This window comes from Leucoraja erinacea, chromosome 5 (assembly GCF_028641065.1).
Source record: "Leucoraja erinacea ecotype New England chromosome 5, Leri_hhj_1, whole genome shotgun sequence".
Classification (NCBI taxonomy): Eukaryota; Metazoa; Chordata; class Chondrichthyes; order Rajiformes; family Rajidae; genus Leucoraja; species Leucoraja erinaceus.
The window spans coordinates 19,268,009-19,287,232 of record NC_073381.1 but is presented as its reverse complement, the minus strand read 5'-3'; positions in this window follow the sequence as shown (position 1 = coordinate 19,287,232).

The window sequence follows — 19,224 nt, the reverse complement described above, 5'->3', positions numbered from 1 at the left end:
AAGACTAAGGATTATTTCATTCCAAAAAGGAAGAAAGATTGTAAGGGGAGTAGGAGGCAACCGTGGCTGATAAGAGAAGTTAGGGATAGAATAAAACTAAAAGAAAAGATGTATAACACAGCAAAGAGTAGCCGGAAGCCAGAGGACTGGGAAACTTTCATAGGACAACAGAAGGAAACAAAACGGGCAATATGGGCTGAAAAGATGAAGTACGAGGGGAATATAAAGAAGGACAGTAAAAGCTTATTTAGATATGTTAAGGGAAAAAGAGTACAAAGTCATATGTGGGTCCCTTGAAGGCAGATACGGGTGAAATTATTATATGTAAAACTATAATTTTCATTAGGCGAGAAATAGTATTGGGTAGGCTAATGGGGCTGAAGGATGATAAATCCCTTGGGTCTGGTGGTCTGCATCCCAGGGTCCTCAGGGAGGTGGCGCTAAAAATAGGGGACGCATTGGTGATCATTTTCCAATGTTCAATAGATTAAGGTTCAGTTCATGTGGATTGAAGGATAGCTAATGTTATCCCACTTTTCAAGAAAGGAGCGAGAGAGAAAACGTGGAATTACCGTTTAGATACTGACTTTGGTGGTGCGAAAGATGCTGAATTATTAAAGAGGTAATAAAGGGGCATTTGGATAGCAGTAAAAGGATTAGTCCAAGTCAACATGGATTTATGAAAGGGTAATCATTATTGACTAATTTTCTGGATTTTATTGAGGATGTGACAAGTAAAATGGATGAAGTGGTGCCAGTGGATGTATTGTATCTAGACTTTCAGAAAGCCTTTGATAAGGATAGAAAATTGATTGGCAGACCAATGAGTAGGAATGAACGGGTCCTTTTCAGAATGGCAGGCAGTGGCGAGGGGATGTGACAAGTAAAATGGATGAAGGGGTGCACGTGGATGTAGCGTATCCAGACTTTCAGAAAGCCTTTGATAAGGTCCCGCACGGGAGACTGGTGACTAAAATTAGAGCACATGGTATTGGGGGTAGGGTGTTGACATGGATAGAAAATTGGTTGGCAGACCAATTGGTTGGCAGCAAAGAGTAGGAGTGAACGGGTCCTTTTCAGAGTGGCGAGTGGAGTGGCGCAAGGCTCGGTGTTGGGGCCGCAACTGTTTACCATATATATTAATGATTTGGAAGAGGGAATTAGGAGCAACACTAGCAAGTTTGCGGATGACACAAAGCTGGGTGGCAGTGTGAACTCTGAAGAGGTGTGGCAGATATAGTATAATAGATATAGATAAATGTAATTGTGGCAGATAAATGTGACTTTGGCGGCAAAAACAAGGGGGCAGATTATTATCTCAATGGGGTTAGGTTAGGTAAGGGGGAGATACAGCGAGACCTGGGTGTCCTTGTAGACCGGTCACTGAAAGCTGGCGTGCAGGTACAGCAGGCAGTGAAGAAAGCTAATGGAATGTTGGCCTTTATAACAAGAGGATTTCAGTATAGGAGTAAAGAGGTTCTTCTGCAGTTGTATAGGGCTCTGGTAAAACCACATCTGGAGTATTGTGTGCAGTGTTGGTCTCCTAATTTGAGGAAGGACATCATTGTGTTTGAGGCAGTGCAGTGTAGGTTCAGATTCAGATTCAATTTTAATTGTCATTGTCAGTGTACAGTACAGAGACAACAAAATGCATTTAGCATCTCCCTTGAAGAGCGACATAGCAAACGATTGAATTAAAAAAAATAATAATAAGAAAAAAATTATATAATAAAAGTGTCCGGGGGGGAGGGGGGTGGGTGATTGGCAAACACCGAGGTATGTTTATAAGAGGACAGCCGCCGGAAAGAAGCTGGTCCTCGACCTGCTGGTTCGGCAACGGAGAGACCTGTAGCGCCTCCCGTTGGGCGGAGTCCAAAAGTCCATGGTTGGGGTGAGAGCACTTGGCGATGCTGAGGCCCTCCGCAGACACGAGATCATCCCTTTAAGACTGAGGAAAGATTGAAAAACTAGGCTTTATTCACTGGAGTTTAGAAGGATGAGAATTTTATGGAAAACATATACATTTAGAAAAATTAGTGGAGGCCAAATCACAATGGATTTAAGAGAGAGTTAGATAGAGCTCTAGGGGCTAGTGGAGTCAAGGGATATGGGGAGAAGGCAGGCATGGGTTATTGATATGGGATGGTCTGCCATGATCACAATGAATGGCGGTGCTGGCTCGAAGGGCCGAATGGCCACCTCCTGCACCTATTTTCTATGTTTCTATTTTTCTATTACGTTTTTAATATTCGTTGCCCAATAATAATATAAAAAATTGGGGAGAGCCAGTCCACCAGTTTCTTTGGGTTTACATAGATGCCGTTTATGGATTCTATGTTTTATAATCCCAAATAAAGTTTGTAATCAGAGAATCAAGTTTGTTTTTTTAATTTTTAAGAAGGTATATCAGTATTGATTGAAATAAGTACAGGATTTGTGGGAGGAAGATCATCTTTATGACATTTATTCTGCCTATTAGAAACATTGGAAGTGTTTTCCAAAATTGAGTAAGAGCATTTAATTTAGTAAATAAAGGAGGAAAGTTTGCATTAAATAGAGAAGTGTATTTTCTGGTTACATGAATAATATTTGAATTTTTCCGTAGAATTTCTGAAAGGGAATTTTAGGAGGTGTGTCGGATCTTGAGGTTTTATTGACACTATTTCACTTTTGTTCCAGTTTATTCTATATCCTGAAAAGGAACCAAATTCCTCTATAAGATTTAATATACTTGGAATGCTAACTTGGGAATTGGTGATATAGAGTAATACATTATCTGCATATAATGATATTTTATTATTGGAGTATTTAGTGTTATAGCCATGAATATTCGGATGTACTCTTATGCTTTTCGCCAAAGGTTCAATCGCAAGGGCAAATAACAGGGGTGATAATGCCCATCCCTGTCTATTGCCCCTGGATAACTGAAATGTAGGTGAGAGTATATGATTAGTCAACATTCTGGCAGTCGGAATATCATATAACAGTTTTATCCATTAAATAAAATTTTCTCCCAACTGAAATTTTTGCAATACTGTAAAAAGATATTTCCATTCTACTTGATCAAATGCTTTTTCTGCGTCTAATGAAATAATTGATGTCTTCTTTTATCGTTCTATGTCAGTACATTATGTTAAACAGGCGTCTCCGATTATTAAACGAGTGTCTTTTGGGTATAAACCCAGTTTGATCCGAGTGTATTAATTTATTAACGTATTTACTTAATCTTCTTGCCAGAGTTTTAGCTAATATTTTCTGATCTGTATTTAACAGGGCGATTGCTCTGTATGATCCCGGATCTTCCAGATCTTTATCTTTTTTTGGGTATAAGTGTAATAGTTGATTCAGCTAGGGTTTGTGGTCGTGTCTGTTCTTTAAATGCGTGTGTATAAAGGTTATGTAAAAGCCGGGAACTTACCTCGTAAAATCTTTTCTAAAATTCATTACTAAACCTGTCTGGGCCTGGTGTTTTGCCATTCTTCAATGAATTGATAGTCTCTTCTATTTCTTTAATTGAAATCTGTGCTCCTAATTCATCTCGTTCCACCGCATTAAGTGTCGGAAGATTACAGTTATCAAGAAAGTTTGTAATTTTTCTCATTTCTGTTGATATTTTGGATGATTATAAATTTTGATAGAATTGGGCAAATCTTTTGTTAATGTCTTTTGTAAGTGTCAACAATTCACCTTTATCTGATCTGATTTTTTGAATAGTATGGTCCTTTTCCACTTTTCTCAACTGGCGTGCTAGAAGTTTGTGTGGTTTGTCGCCGAATTCAAAATTTTCCTGTTTAGTAATTTGAAATAATCTGATAACTCTTGCAGAGAGAATTTGATTTAGCTTAAATTTTAATACTGCTATCTTATTATGTTTATCCATACACGGATTTGTCGCGTCTTCTGAGTCCAGCTGTCTGATCTGTTCTTCTAGTTGCAATTGTTCTATCCTATTCTTTTTGTTTTGATATGCTTGATATGAAATGATGGAACCTCTAATAAAAGCCTTAAAAGATTCCCATAATAACGAGAGCGAAATACCTGGAGTATCATTGGTCTCAAAAAAGAGTTCCATCTGTTGTTTTAAATATATACAGCAATCTGGGTTGTTTAGTACATGAGGATTAAACCTCCAGAACGATTTTTTATTGTACATTCCTACTTTTAAGGAGGAGGTTAGCAGGGAATGATCGTAAATAGTACTATTATGGTATTTGGGATTAGTTGTAAAAGGTATTAATTTAGTGTTCACCAGAAAATAGTCAATACATGTATGTTTTATGTACGGATGAATAAAAGGAGTATTCTCTTCTGGATGGGTTTGCAATCCTCCATACGTCTGTTATATTTGTATTTTTTTATATACGTATTTAGAAGTTTGCTGGATTTTGATTTTGTGTTATATCTCTTTTTTTGTGAGGAATTATCCAAGTATTGATCCAGAACACAGTTGAAATCACCCCCAATTATCAGGTTTTGCTGGGTGGAGTCTGAAATTATATTCAAAATTTTGTTAAAAAATTGTGGGTTATCAAAGTTGGGAGCGTAGATATTTACCATAGTAAGTGGGGTAGAATATATCTCCCCAGATACTATGACGAACCTACCATCTTTGTCTGCTATGGTGGTTTTATGTTTAAATGGTATACCCTTACGGATTATAATTGCAGTACCTCTGGTTTTGGAGAGAAAAGAGGAGTGGTATATTTGACCAATCCAGTTAGCCTTCAGCCTGGTATGAGCTTGATCTTTGAGGTGCATCTCCTGTAAAAATATTATATCAGCATTAGTTGATTTTAATTGGGCAAGAACCTTGCCCCTTTTAATTGGCTCATTAACGCCCCTAATATTCCAGCTACAGAAAGTAATTCCTCCAGTTTTCTTCAGTGGGTCGTCTTGCATTATAGCTTACATGGATTCCCTTTTTTCAGACGGGGCAACACAATAAATCAACCTTCTGGATGTTGTGTGGGTGATCCCAATTTCAAAACCCTGCTGGTATATCACAAGAAAAAGTGCCATATGAAGAAAAAGCGAAAAAAGCTAAATGACGTAAATAATACGAAAAAACAGTATTTGAGGATACTGTGTGTGTCCATCCCCTGGTGGGAAATTTCAAGTGAGCTTCCGTGAGTGTTAATTACAATTAGCTCCGCCCCTTACAAAGTAATATTGCAAAAAAGAAAAACCGGACAAAACAGAATATTATGTGAACAGAAAGAAAACAGAACAAGAACTGTAAATAATTTCCTCTAAGGGTTACATTTCATCTTATAACTAGGTCTAAATGGTATTTACTATTTAAATACCCAATTTAAATTAACAAAAATATTACTTATTGATATTCGTATGTTAAATACATAATCGGTTGTAATCACCAGCAGTCTTGCCGGCCAAAGGAGGGGTCTCTCTCTCTCACTCCTCCCCTCTCAAACCGCCGTCACATATTCCCTCTCGCTTAGACCTGGCAACTGCTGGAAATTCCAACCCCCCTCCATCGGATAGATATTAAACATATTTTAAATATAAACCGATACATTGACCGTTGCCTAGAGTTCGTAAATCTAGTAACTGTTAGGTATTAGATTTTTTTTTAAACGGATTAGTATTAGATATTAGGTTAAAATAAACGGTTTAGCACGTTTGTTAGTATATTATGTATTAATGATAGATTTAGTTATATAATTTGTTAGTATGTTATATCGTTACCATAGGCTTAAATTGTCTTCAGTGTTGCGTAATTCAAGGATCTTAAACATTCTCCTCATAAACACTTGGACCTTGAGCAATCTACCCACTTACAGTGGCTTGCAAAGGTTTTCATACCCCTTGAACTTTTCCACATTTTGTCACGTTACAACCACAAACGTAAATGTATTTTACTGGGATAGACCAACACAAAGTGGTGCATAATTGTGAAGTGGAAGGAAAATGATACATGGTTTTCAAATTTTTTTACAAATAAAAAACTGAAAAGTGTGGCGTGCAAAAGTATTCAACCCCCGGGTCAATACTTTGTAGAACCACCTTTCGCTGCAATTACAGCTGCAAGTCTTTTGGGGTATGTCTCTACCAGCTTTGCACATCTAGAGGCTGAAATTTTTGCCCATTCTTCTTTGCAAAATAGCTCAAGCTCAGTCAGATTGGATATAGAGCGTCTGTGAACAGCAATTTTCAAGTCTTGCCAGAGATTCACAATTGGATTTAGGCCTGGACTTTGACTGGGCCATTCTAACACATGAATATGCTTTGATCTAAACCATTCCATTGTAGCTCTGACTGTATGTTTAGGGTCGTTGTTGTGCTGGAAGGTAAACCTCCGCCCCAGTCTCAAGTCCTTTGCAGACTCTACCAGGTTTTCTTCTAAGATTGCCCTGTATTTGGCTCCATCCATCTTCCCATCAACTCTGACCAGTCTCCCTGTCCCTGCTGAAGAAAAGCATCCCCACAGCATTATGCTGCCACCACCATGTTTCACAGTGGGGATGGTGTGTTCAGGGTGATGTGTAGTGTTAGTTTTCCACCACACATAGCGTTTTGCATTTAGGCCAAAAACTTAAATTTTGGTCTCATCTGACCAGAGCACCTTCCTCCACATGTTTGCTGTGTCCCCCACATGGCTTGTGGCAAACTGCAAACGGGACTTCTTATGGCTTTTTTTCAACAATGGCTTTCTTCTTGCCACTCTTCCATAAAGGCCCGATTTGTGGAGTGCACGACTAATAGTTGTCCTGTGGATAGATTCTCCCACCTGAGCTGTGGATCTCTGCAGCTCCTCCAGAGTTACCATGGGCCTCTTGGCTGCTTCTCTCAATGCTCTCCTTGCCCGGCCTGTCAGATTAGGTGGACGGCCATGTCTTGGTAGGTTTGCAGTTGTGCCATACTCTGTTGTTCAAAGCTTGGGATATTTTTTTATAACCTAACCCTGCTTTAAACTTCTCCACAACTTTATCCCTGACCTGTCTGGTGTGTTCCTTGGGCTTCATGATGCTGTTTGTTCACTAATGTTCTCTAACAAACCTCTGAGGCCTTCACAGAACAGCTGTATTTATACTGAGATTAGATTACACACAAGTGGACTCTATTTACTAATTAGGTTACTTCTGAAGGCAATTGGTTGCACTGGATTTTATTTAGGGGTATCAGAGTAAAGGGGGCTGAATACTTTTTCACGCCACACTTTTCAGTTTTTGATTTGTAAAAAAATTTGAAAACCATGTATCATTTTCCTTCCACGTCACAATTATGCACCACTTTGTGTTGGTCTATCACATAAAATCCCAATAAAATACATTTACGTTTGAGGTTGTAACGTGACAAAATGTGGAAAAGTTCAAGGGGTATGAAAAATTTTGCAAGCCACTGTACATTCCAATCAATCTCTGATAAGTGTGTCTAGACATGAACGCATGTGAACCTGTCGGCCATCCTATTTGCAGATTTTTATATTTTTATATAAAGAAACGTGTTATATCAGTCTACCCCTTATAAATACATATAAAAGGTGTACGTTAAACACACGGTTTAGCAAACAGGTTCAGTGAAAGTTCAGTAAGGCATAGCCCTGCTGATCAAACAAAGCCATGTCATTCTACTTATCCTTTTTGGTCCTTTTTTAAATGCATATTTAAATGCATCTTCTGGGTCAATAAAGAAATGCTCCGATCCTTCGTATGTGACCCTTAATTTGGCAGGTTACATCATTCCATATCTCAGGCCTGGAATGTCTCTGAGACTAAGACGTGACTTAAAGAGAGCTTGGTTCTTGACCTCCTTTGCTGGATAATCTCTGAAGAATCATGTTTTCTCCTTCAAACCTCAGGGTTCCTGCGATTGTCACTTTCTTCATGATGTCTTCAAGAACTGCTATGTCGTGTGTTTTAAGAATAATATGTCTAGGTGGGGATCAAACCCCTGATCGGGCTCTCTGGACTCGATGTGCTTGATCAACTTTAGGTCTCTCAGGCAGATGAAATACCTGTTGAAGTACTTGGCAGTGAAGCCCCGAGAGTCTTTTTCACTCCTTCCCTTCCTTCACTCCAACAATTCTTAAGTTTTGGCGTCTGGACCGGGTTTCAAGATCTAGGCATTTGTCGGTCATTCTGGCCAGTTGCCCAGAAACACAGTCTAGGTCTTCCTTCAGTATTTGCGTTGTGTCAGAGATGTCCGTAGTAGTAACTTCAAGTTCTCTGATAGCTTTGTTTTGTATTTTTGAAGTGAGGAGAATGGGCTCCAACTTTTTGCAAAGATCCTCTTCAACCCGTTTGATTTCCTCTTTCAAAATGGTATTTACCTCTTCGATGCGATCTTGTAGAATGTCAATTTTCAAAAAATTTCCTTATCACCGACATCCATTCTTGTTTCTAGCTTTCCCAGCTGATCAGTCAGAATATCACCAAAGTCCTTTGTCCTAGCCCATCTTAAAGATTGTTCTTGTTCTTTTATATGTTCTTCCATGGTAGGAATAAGTCCTTCTCCTTCAGATTCTCACTCAGATTCTTCAGAGGTTACTTTCTCTAGCTCTTGAACAACCTCCAGTCAGGTTCTTTGTCTGGTCTGAGATCGAGTCGGCAAATTCCGTTTCCTCATTTAAAATCCAGTCGGTATACGGCGATTTCTGATGACGCCACTTACACGACATCGGGCATATAACCATATAACAATTACAGCACGGAAACAGGCCATCTCGGCCCTTCTAGTCCGTGCCGAACACTTACTCTCACCTAGTCCCATCTACCTACACTCAGACTATAACCCTCCATTCCTTTCCCGTCCATATACCTATCCAATTTATTTTTAAATGATAAAAAATGAACCTGCCTTCACCACTTCCACTGGAAGCTCATTCCACACAGCTACCACTCTCTGAGTAAAGAGGATCCTCTTCATGTTGCCCCTAAACTTTTGTCCCTTAATTCTCAAATCATGTCCTCATGTCATTTTCCCTACTCTCAGTGGAAAAAGCTTATCCACGTCAACTCTGTCTATCCCTCTCATCGTTTTAAAGACTCTATCAAGTCCCCCCTTAACCTTCTGTGCTCCAAAGAATAAAGAATAAAGACCTATCTTGTTCAACCTTTCTCTGTAACTTAGGTGCTGAAACTCAGGCAACATTCTAATAAATCTCCTCTGTACTCTCTCTATTTTGTTGACATCTTTCCTATAATTTGGCGAGTAGAATTGTACACCATATTCCAGAATTGGCTTCACCAATGCCTTGTACAATTTTAACATTACATCCCAACTTCTATTCTCAATGCTCCGATTTATAAAGGCCAGCACACCAAAAGCTTTCTTTACCACCCTATCTACATGAGATTCCACCTTCAGGGAACTATGCAGTTATTCCTAGATCACTCAGTTCAACTGCATTCCTCAATTCGCTACCATTTACCATGTATGTCCTATTTTAATTTGTCCTGCCACCTCACACTTATAATTTGTAGCACCTCACACTTATCAGCATTAAACTCCATCTGCCATCTTTCAGCTCACTCTTCCAAATGGCCTAAATCTCTATGTAGACTTTATGTTTTGTTTGTTTATTTATTTGTTCTGAACAAGTAAAGACATAAATAGGAATAAATAACAACAACAAAATCGAAATAGTCAAACAATTGGACATTCCAGGCAATATTTGCAAAGCAATGAAAAGCATAAAGCAAAATTTAAATGTCCAACACTTTTTCTTTACAAGCTCGAAAAGGAGTGAGAAGAAGAATAACTTATTTAATCTCACCCCTTCTCCCTAAACCCTTCTTCCATGTTCAATAATTAATTAATTAATAATAATAATACCCCAGACAATTTTTAGAGATGCATACAGACATATATATACATACAACTGATATACCCATACAAGTAATGTGTATGAAGTAACCAAAAAACATAAATAAATAATAAATAAAATAATAAATAAACATTAACCCCTGTTTGTCAACCATCCCCTTCATCCCTGTACCTTGTGAAAAAAAGTTTTTTGTATGTCATTTTGAACTGGTTCATATTTGGACATTGCTTTAACTCCACATTCAAACTGTTCCACAATCCTACTCCACAGACCGAAATACAAAAAGTTTTTCTGGTCGTGCGGACTCTTTGTACCTTAAAATTAAATATTCTTCTTAAATTATAACCCCCCACTCGCTCATTGAATAATTTTTGTATATTTCCAGGTAAGTTTTGAACTTTGAAAATCTACTTCATTATCCACAGTCAAAAAGGCACAACAGAGGATGTACTTCCTGCGGCAACTGAGGAAGCACAATCTGCCACAGGCAATGATGGTCCAATTCTACATGGCCATCGTAGAGTCTGTTCTCACCTTCTCCATCATGGTCTGGTTTGTCTCGGCCACAAAGCACGACACCTGGAGGCTGCAGCGAATCGTCCGATCGGCAGAGGTTATTGGCTGCAACCTTCCCTCCATTGATGAACTGTACGCTTCAAGGGCCAGGAAACGAGCAGGCAAGATCATCTCTGACCCTTCTCACCCTGGCCACAAACTCTTTGAATCACTTCGGACTGTCAAAGCTGCCACAGCCAGACATAAAACCAGTTTTTATCCACGAGTAGTTGCTCTACTCAACAGTCAAAAATCTGTAGCGTCCCTTTGATCTGGTATTTTGTTGGTTCACATGCTTGATCAATGGTGTTTCATCAGTAATGTTTTATTATTATTAATGTTTAGTGTTTTCTGAGTCATTCATAACTGTCACTGTATGTCATGTTGTTACTTGTGGGCAGAGCACCAAGGCAAATTCCTTGTATGTGAATACTTGGCCAATAAACTTACTTACTTACTTACAACACCACCTATCTTAGTATCATCTGCATACTTACTAATCCAATTTACTACACCATCATCCAGATCAATGATGTATATGACAAACAACAGTGGACCCAACACAGATCCCCGAGGCACCCCACTAGTCACCGGCCTCCAACCTGATAAACAGTTATCCACCCTTACTCTCTGGTATCTCCCATTCAGCCACTGTTGAATCCATCTTGCTACTCCACCATTAATACCCAACAATTGAACCTTCTTAACCAACCTTCCATGTGGAACCTTGTCAAAGGCCTTACTAAAGTCCATATAGACAACATCCACTGCTTTACGCTCATCAATTTCCCTAGTAACCTCTTCAAAAAATTCAAGAAGATTAGTCAAACATGACCTTCCAGCCACAAATCCATGTTGGCTGTTCCTAATCAGACCCTGTTTATCCAGATGATTATATATATTATCTCTAAGTATCCTTTACATTAATTTGCTCACCACTGACATCAAACTAACAGGTCTATAATTGCTAGGTTTACTCTTAGACCCCTTTTTAAACAATGGAACAACATGCGCAGTACGCCAATCCTCCGGCACCTTTCCCGTTTCTAATGACACTTGAAATATTTCTGTCATAGCCCCTGCTATTTCTACACTAACTTCCCTCAATGTCCTAGGGAATATCCTGTCAGGACCTGGAGAGTTATCCACTTTTATATTTTTCAAAAGTGTCAGTACTTCCTCTTCTTTGATCCTCATAGTTTCGATAGCTACCCTACTTGTTTCCCTTACCTCACATAATTCAATATCCTTGGTGAATACCGAAGAAAAGAATTGTTCAATATCTTCCCCATCTCATTTGGCTCTGCAGATAGCTTTCCACTCTGTCCATCTGCCGGTAAGTGTTTTTCAGTCGGTCCGTTTTGCTTTTCAGGCGTTTTAATGCGTTTTAACGCATTTGCGGAGCGGAGTTAAAAGGAGCACCTGCTTACTGCTCCATGGCGCCACCGGAAGTCTTCGCCCATTTATAAGAGTGGAAACAAATTAGACCCAAATAATTATCGTGGCATCTGTGTTAGTAGCTGCCTAGGGAAGTTATTCTGCAGTATCATAAATAACAGAATGCAGGATTTCCTTAACAAATACAACATTCTCAGTAAAAAACAAATTGGCTTCCTCCCAAAACACCGTACCACTGACCACATTTATATCCTCCACACTCTCATTGAAAAACATATACACCAAGCAAAAAATTGAAAAATATTTGCTTGTTTTATTGACTTTGAGAAAACATTTGACTCTATTTGGCACGAAGGGCTCCATTACAAACTCCTCTGTTGTGGTATAGGAGGAAAGGTATATGACCTTATCAAATCAATGCATCTGAATAATAAATGTGGCTTTACAATTGGGGACAAATGCACTGATCTCTTCACCCAGAGAAGAGGCGTCCGGCAAGGCTGAAATCTGAGCTTGACACTTTTTAATGTATATATAAACGATTTACAGTAAAGTTGGACCAGAGCACAGTGCTGGGCCTCTGTCTTCTGGGCGAAGAGGTAAAATCACTGTTTTATGCGGATGACTTGGTTCTGCTGTCCCCCACAGAACAGGGACTGCAGCAACAGTTGGACCTACTTGATAAGTACTGCCAAAATTGGGCCCTGGCAGTAAATCTAAAGAAAACCAACATCTTGATTTTTCAGAAAAGACCCAGATGTCAGGAAGATAAATACAAATTTACTCTCAATGGTATTATTATCAACCACACTATGAGCTATACCTACCTTGGTCTAATTGTTGCAGCATCAGGGAGCTTCAATGAGGCAGTGAATTACACTAAAAGAGAGAGCTCGAAGAGCACTATATGCAATTTAAAAATTCTACAACATCCAAATTCCAATTAAAATCTGGCTTAAAATATTTGACAGTGTAATCCAGCCTATTGTGCTTTATAGTAGTGAAGTATGGGGCCCGTTCAGTCATCATAGTTATAGTAAATGTGAAAAACGTATGGAGGCCCTGCATTCGGAATTTTGTCAGAACGTCCTCCGTATCCAAAGGAAAACACCAACAAACGCATGTAGGGCAGAATTAGGCGGATACCTACTGATAATAAATATCCTGAAAAGAGCACTAAATTTTTGTAATCACCTTAAATCTTGCCCCCCCAGATATCTTCCAGTTTAAAGCCCTTAAAACACAAGAGGGAAGCCCAGAAAAGAGTTCCCTGGGTCAGTTGGTACTGAGACCACTCCTATTCAGTTAAAACCTATCCAGTTAAACCCTGACCAGCCTCAAATCAATACTGATCCCAATCACCAGTTAGAGTGAACCAAATTATCAAACAATGTAAAGAAATGTATTTGGAACATTGGGATTTTCACTGCACATCTCGTATGTGTATGTGACAAATAAACTTGACTTGACTTGACTTGGGATAAAGAAACCAAAAGCGAAAGCAGATTAGAATGTTACCGTGCCCTAAAAAGAGAGTATAAATTGGCAGACTATCTCTCAACTGTTAGGGACATAAAGCAGAGACAGACCCTCACCAAATACAGGTTAAGTGACCACTATTTGGCAGTTGAAAAAGGAAGACAGAAGAGATTCTGGCAACCAAGAGAAAACAGAATATGCGGCCACTGTTTAACAGATGAAGTTGAAACAGAGGTGCACTTCCTCCTAAAATGCAAAAAAGTTGACAAAACAAGAAAAACATACTTTGACAAACTCAATCTGGCAACCCCTGATTTTAAAGAACTAGATGATACATCAAAACTAAGAATAATCCTTGGTGAAAGAAATACGGCCCACCTTGGTGCACAATACGTAACAGCATGCCATAACCTGAGAGACGGTGAATGACCAATATGCACATATGCACGCACACACTAATATAACATATAACAATTACAGCACGGATAGACATTAACTGACACTAAGAAATTAATATTGAATTGCTAAACTTGCTATTCTGTTGTACTGCTTACAGCTGCAAGAACGTGTAGCAATCAATAAAGGGCTATAGGTCTATTGCGAGTTTATGTACAGGGACAGGGTTCGCCGGCCTCTTGTATTTTCTGCGGCGAGGAAGAAACCATGTTCCACGAGTATATGGAGCTTGTGAGGTTGTTGCCCCTGTACGAATATCTGAAGGGGCTGCTCCTCAAGTTCTGGTTGCATTTTAGTCCGACGATCTAGGTGTTTGGACACAAGGCAGGGAGTGGGGAGGGCTGATCAGGAGGGGGGGGGATCTCCCTGTCAGTTTGCTCCTGGGCCTGGCCAAGATGCCCATTCCCGAGTGCAGGCACCGGGCGGTCAATGGTCACACCAGAGTCGGCTTCCTGCCCCTGTTCCGGGCCTAGGTCCGTGCTCGAATGTCCCTGGTGGGGAACACGCGGTGTCCACGGGGACGCTGGTCATCGCGGGGGGATGAGAATGCTGCTCGCTGCCATCGAGAAAGAGACAGACAGACAATCAGAGAGCGACAGAGAGACAGAAACATAGAAAATAGAAAGCATAGAAAAGAGGTGCAGGAGGAGGCCATTCGGCCCTTCGTGCCAGCACCGCAGAGAGACAGAGAGGCAGTGCTTATAATACCATTTCAAATCTTCATGGATCTTTTCTTATTTGAACGATCAACTAACAATGCCTTTACAGTACTTCAAAAAGAAATAGCATTCTAAAGCTCATTGCAACAAATTGTTTATATAGTTTGAAGATGAGCAAATATAATATCATATACCCATCTTTCTTGAAGTTATACACTCTGGAATACAAAGTTACAGCTACAAGTGTAAGATCAAGGTGCAACCTAAAATTGTAAGGGCATTATATTACACTTTTAGAATTACAAAACGGTAACTTTTAAGCCCATGTACATTCACAAGCATGATCTTTTGTTATGTTGTGCTATACCAATGTTGGGCGATAACAATGAAGTCCCTCTTTTGGAAATATTAACCTCCTCAAAGGTGCACAGGCCATGCTCCTAACAGTTATACTGATATTCTATCCACTAGTAACTTCCAATTATATCCTTAAGAATTTGCAGAATTAGTGGGACGGGTATCGTATTGAACCTTTTAGTGGATTTCTAGTTAATGCCTGGCCATGAGGCTAGACAGTTTGCTACCTGCCGGGCTTAGATAGGCATATTGCCTTGGATTCCCTAAGATTCCCACTTAGTACTCTCGTAGTCTGGTTTCCTCTAACTTTTACTGATTTGAACCCTGATATGATTTCCTTTTGTTCACTCCTTTGAAGTCCTTAATGAGAAAAGATGTATTAACTCCTGATATGAGGAATCCAATATCCATGGCTATCTCCAACATCAGATGGAAGGCTTGTGTTTTCGCTCCTTTTTATGTTGTTGGAAACATTAGGTATCCAGCACAACTAAATCCCTGCTATTTTCTGATGAGCTCTACAAGCTATTTGTCAGAATATTTTATGATAAATGAAGACATTCTACCTTGTCAACTTCTGGAAATAGGGTCAAAAAATAATTGTGGAGAAAAGGATATTGGAAAATATTTTGGACAATGCATTATTCAGGTACCGAATTAACTCAAACTGAGTTCATAAACTCAATCACACCTTCCAGGTTTCTAATGTCTACCTGGTGACTTTAATGAAACAGTAATTTATGGATTCAAGGTGTAATTGTGATAGGTACTTTGGTACCTCTGTTAGATCCAAGAAAAGGAGTTTAGATCCCTTCTTTAATAATAAACTTTGCCTATACAGTATTTGAATATCATCCCATGTTCTTGGGAAATATGAATCTCTAGCACCAAGCAATAATCTAAACACTGTCTGAAGTATCTGAGGTAATGCTAGTGTCAACATATGTTTCAATTGAAACTATTTAAACAGCCTCAAATCTTACTTGCAACATGACTGAAGTATTATTTGAAGCAAATAAGCACGTGTTTCAGAATTGAAGCATTAAAATCTGACAAACTAATTATGTATTCAAAGCTTTACCTCTGCAATAAAGGCAGAAATTTGATGTGTTGGTCACCCTGTCAGATCAATGCCATATCAGGATATTTTAAGAAATATTCCACTTAAATTGTATTACACAACAGAAAACGGTAAAGATGCTGGGTCCAAATGACTTGATACATTGGGTCTCTAATGATGATTTTTTTTTTCCTAGCTCACTTCCTACCTTTTGGTGCAAACTAGAGAACTAGCTCCTTTGATCCTGAAAAAAAAGGAAGATGCCTGTTTTATTCCTATGCAGTCTTACTGAATGATAGAAAACAAGATTTTACATTCGTGAAATGGAAGTTGATTTAGCCCAACCATTTACGCTGAACTTTGAGCGCTATGATGTTCCTACAATCCCAGTACAAAATGCCCCATTGATCATCTTCATTATTAACAATCAGAAGTCAAAAAAGTTCAAATAATGTAGTAGAGAAAATCGTGAAAACCTGAATTAGACATTTTTTTTTAACACATGAAATTTTTGAAAACTTTAAAAAAATTAAACATGGAAAGCTTTTTCAATATTTTCAATATTTTCTGCTATTTTAGACACAACAAAACAAGTTTCACAATTAATAATATTAGAAACAATTATCAATATAAGTCAATTCATATTACAAAATTTAGATGCTGGCTCTAGAATTTTCACAAACAAGTGCTTATTAATGATTGTCAATTTTTGTTACAGTAATTATTAAACCCATCCCAAAATATCACAGCTAATAAAATTGGAAAGCTGCAAGTTAATATTAGGTGATTTTGCCCTCCAGCAATTTGTTCTTTAGTCCGCAGATGTTATCTGCAAAATCTTCTGTTGTCTCTTCCTCCAAAGACAGAAGCTGTTTCAACATTGCCTGCAGTGCTTTTTTCACCATCTGGATTTCTCTTTGTAGATACTGTGAACAGTCATTAAGGATAAAACATGAAAGTGATTAACCAGTTATTTTCAGCAGGATTTATTACTCAAAGTGTGATGACTATGAAAATACCAGCTGGACAGAAGTTTTAATAAATGCATTTTCAAACTAACTTTACTATTTTGTTTATAATTATTTAAAAGTTTGCACTAAAATAAAATTATGTTAATATTAATTCCAATGTATTTATTCATTTGTTCATTTTTGGGGATTTGGATTAGAATAAGGGGTAGGCCATTTAGGACTGAGATGAGGAAAAACGTTTTCAGCCAGAAAGTTGTGAATCTGTGGAATTATCTGCCACAGGCAGTGGAGGCCAATTCATTGGGTGTATTCAAGAGAGAGTTAGATATAGCTCTTAGGGCTAACAGAATCAAGGGATATGGGGAGAAAGCAGGAACAGGGTGCTAATTCTGGATGATCACCCATGATCATATTGAATGGCAGTGCTGGCTCGAAGGGCTAAATGGCCTACTCCCGCACCTATTTTCTATGTTTCTATGAACACATTAATCATAGAGGCTCACTCTTTCACTTTCAAATGGCTGTGGGATGTAGAAATACCCTTAACTATCTGCTTCCAACCTACTTCTGCTAAGTCTCATCTTATGATATTGAAAACTGCCTTTCCAATTCAGAACTTTATGTTTTGGGTCTATTCCTATACCTTTCCATTACTATTTTCAAATTTACTGCTGTAACTCCAAAATACTCTCCCACACCACCTAGATGCCTACCACCCTTTGCAGGTAGATTATCTATGCACTAGCCCAAAAAGATATCCTGGGTGCATTTTTTAAATTCTCTAAGCCTTTGATACGGTGATCCAGCTAATAATAGGGAAATTAAAATCTCCCTGCTATAATCATATTTTTATTTCACCTCTAATTTGCCATATATTTTCACCTCTATCTCTCACTGTCGGGAAGGAGACCTATAATATACCCCTTGCAAAATGATCCCCCTGTTGGCTTCCTCCCAGGTGATCCTCCCTCTTTTCTGCAGTAATAGACTTTAATTAATAATGCAATTCACATCTTCATGTACAACTCCCTGTTATCCTGAAGAATCTATTCCGTGGAATTCTACCAGCCGATCTCTTCTTTCTTCTGTGGATCCTCGAAGTTCGCCGATGATACCACTGTTGTAGGACGTATCACTGATGAGGACAAGTCAGAGTATAGAAGTGAGATCGACCGATTGACCAAATGGTGCCAGCACAATAACCTGGCTCTCAGCATTAGTAAGACCAAGGAACTGATTCTGGACTTTAGTAGGGGAAGGATGAGGACCCACAATCCTGTTTATATGGTGATGAGGTGAGGGTCAATAACTTCAAATTCCTGGGCGTGCATATATCAGTAGGGGAATGATGAGGACCTAGCACACCGATGCAATTGTAAAGAAGGCACATCAGTGACTCTACGTCCTGAGAAGATTACGGAGATTCGGCATGTTGAAGAGGATTCGCCTAAACTTCTACAGGTGCACGGTAGAGAGTATTCTGACGGGTTGCATCATGGCCTGGTTCAGCAACTTGAACGGCCAGGAGCGAAAAAGACTACAAAAAGTTGTGACCACTGCCCAGTCTATCGCCGGCTTTGACTTCCCCACCATCGAAGAGATCTATCGTAGTCGCTGCCTCAAAAAGGCAGCCAAAATCACCATGGACACACACCATCCGTGCCACACACTTATCACACCACTGCCATCAGGAAGACGGTACAGGAGCCTGAAGACGAACGTCCAGGTTCAGGAACAGCTTCTCCCCCACAGCCATCAGGCTATTAAACACACCGAATAAGCTATGAGCTCTGAACTGCAAAATATTATATTATTAGCTGTTATTTGCATTATATTTGTTATTTATTGAACTTTTTCCCATTATATATAATGTTTACATATTCACATATTCTGTTGTGCTGCAGCAACTAAGAATTTCATTGTCCCGTCTGGGACATATGACAATAAAACACTCCTGGCTTGACTCTTGTCTGTAATAGCACAATATCACTCCCATAGGATAATCAGCATGTTTATCCTTCAGAGTCCTTGCATTAAAGTGAATGCAATATAGCCTTTATTCCTTTGATGTGTCTATCACACCTATATAACCATTACTGAATATATCTTTATTCTTATTAAAATGCGCTCAGACCATATATACATTCTTCTTACTGGATAATTTTCTTTCTTTATTTGACGCATATCTCCCATTGCATATCGGACCTCCCGACCCCCATCCCCAACCCCCCCACCAACAAATGCACATCCATTCTGTGTCCAATTCCCTTGCCAAATTAGTTTAAAAGCTCCCAGATAGCACTAGGAAATCCCCTGCAATGACGTTGGTCCCATTCCAGTTCATACGCAACTCATCCAGCTTCCACAAGTCATACCTTCCCCAGAAAAGATCCCAGTGGTTACAAAAATCTAGTACCCTCCCTCCTTCTTTAGCCGCATATTAATCTAAACTATACTTCAATTCTTTTACTTCCTAGCACATGGCAAGTGAAGTATTCAATG